We start from the raw sequence: 2,448 nt of genomic DNA, 5'->3' as shown, positions 1-2,448 counted from the left end.
GCAATTTACATCTCTTGTGGTTAAATTGACAGCTGTTTTGTCATTCGTTCCAGACGTGACAAGACCACCAGTCCAGTTTACAGGTTTATTGAGAGCATTTTGGCTTATAAGGACATTGCTGAGCTCGTCGCGAGGACTGAAAAGAACATGTTGTTTCGGTTGTTTAGGTCGGAGGACTTGCTACGAAGCTATGCAGTATTCATCAGTGTATCACGGACTGGTACGGTTACCGAAATTAGCGGGTCACCGTTCTGTCCATGTAGCACCCATGGATTTGTATCCCGAAATCGCTGAAGACTCAGTAGTCTCGCGTTGCTTAAAATAGTTTTCGCTAGTTTTTATGCACTCTTTTTTCACTTTTTTGGAAGCTGAACGTTTCCTGATCCATTTTCGACTACTGAAGTCGCTTTTCAGTACCATGACTTAAAGCTACCGACCGGTCGACCAATTCAAGCACTTGGAAGAACATTGGACTACCTGCAATAGCTCACGGGATCAAAATCCCGGCCCTACCTGCTTTGCAATCGTGCTTGAAAAAGGTTAAATGTTCTAGTCCTCCCCGATAAGGACGATGAATTATATCACTTGTTTCGTGATCACTGAGGGAGGTTAGTAAAGGAAGATTTCCTTTGCTACGAATCAGTTTGGGCTGAAACCGAGGCCATGGCAGTTTCAATGTGATCACCCCTCTGAGGGGCATTTGGTAACCGTTGGACGGGAAAACCTGAGAGAACTTCTAGCAAAGAGAGCAAAGACAATTCTAGGCTTCAACTGAAAGAGTAAAGGGAAAATCGTTCTCACAGTTACGTGCGCAAAGAAAGCTTGACCTCTACTTACGACTTCCACTGTACACTTGTTACACTGCCTCACTCCGAATCGAATGAGCCATGGAGACTTCTATAACGGAGTGTAAGCCAATGAGTCTGACAAAAGTCTTCATTAATCCTTCTGATACTACACGAGCTATAAGTATTTCATTCTGTAGTACAGCTAACTTGACGTCGATTATCGACACATTTGAAAAACATCCTAGTAACCTGTTCAGCACATAGATTTTTCCAATTAACATTTCCCAGGCAACGAATCAGTCATACAGTAGTAGTAGTAGTAGTAGTAGTAGTAGTAGTAGTAGTAGTAGTAGTAGTAGTAGTAGTAGTAGTAGTAGTAGTAGTAGTGGTAGTGGTAGTGGCAATGGAGTGGTAGTAGCAATGGCAGTGAAAGTGGCAGTGGTAGTGGTCGTAGTATTGGAGTGGTAATGGTAGTGGCAATGGAGTGATAGTGGCATTGGCAGTGCTAGTGGATTTGGTGCCGGTAGTGGTAGTGGTAGTGGTAGTAGTATTTGAGTGGTAGTGGTAGTGGCAGTGGCAGTGGCAGTGGCAGTGGCAGTGGCAGTGGCAGTGGCAGTGGCAGTGGCAGTGGCAGTGGCAGTGGCGGTGGCAGTGGTGGTAGTGGTAGTGGCAGTGGTAGTGGTAGTGGTAGTGGTAGGGGTGGTTGTTGTTGTTATTGTTGTTACTGGGGTATTAGTGGTGCAACGATTGCCGTGGGCTATTCCTTTTCTGTAGACAACACTGACCTAGAATATTGTAGATGGAATGCGGGACGGATGACATGATATGATACGAAAAAGAGAGCAAAGGAGAATGACATCGACTAAAATTAAATGGAATTCTGGCATGTGAAGGATAGACCTTCCCGATAACGCTTGGTGCTTTCCCGCTTTAGCACTCTCCCACTTTTTGAGCACAAATTGTACAGAAAATCGTATGAACTTGCACGTGCATTTCCTGATTTATGGTCACTCGCATTATTTTGAAAGTTCTCAAATTGCACTCGCCGTATAAGCTCTATTGTACTCTATAACCTATTTATGGAGCGTTTTCACCACGTGACCAGCAGCCATATTGCATTACTGAAACAAAAGAAAGTATTTGCATAAAAATAGAGTTCAATTCGCGGAGGATTAGTTTGGTACACCATCATGGCCGCCATTCCTTTGTTTTGGAAAACCAACATGGCCGCCGTGACGTCATGTGAAAACGTCCCATACATTCGTCATTGACTAATCAGAAACGCGATATATTTTTGAGTATATAATAAGAGCACTTTTTCGTATCTTGCCGATTGCAGTGGAAAAATCGCAAAACAGAGATTAAAAATGTAAAATAAAAGCTCAAAGTAGTTGGAATTTTTAAAAACGTGCTCGAAATTTAGAAATAGGACTTTAAAATTCGAGCACTATTTGCGGTCTTATTTTACATTTTTGAAATTCTTTTTTCGCGATATTTCCAGTGCAATCAGCAGATCAGGACACTCGCGACCTAGGGCCGGAAAAGAACGGAATCAAAATTAACTGGGATAGGACAGTACTTCTTCTCAGCTTTTTTTTTATGCAGGAGCTGCTGCTATTGTATTTAGCCTGGTTGGACGTTTTCTTTAATTATTATTATT

The sequence above is a fragment of the Montipora foliosa genome, chromosome 6 (assembly GCF_036669935.1).
Source record: "Montipora foliosa isolate CH-2021 chromosome 6, ASM3666993v2, whole genome shotgun sequence".
Taxonomy (NCBI): Eukaryota; Metazoa; Cnidaria; class Anthozoa; order Scleractinia; family Acroporidae; genus Montipora; species Montipora foliosa.
Note: the sequence above shows the minus strand (reverse complement) of the source record.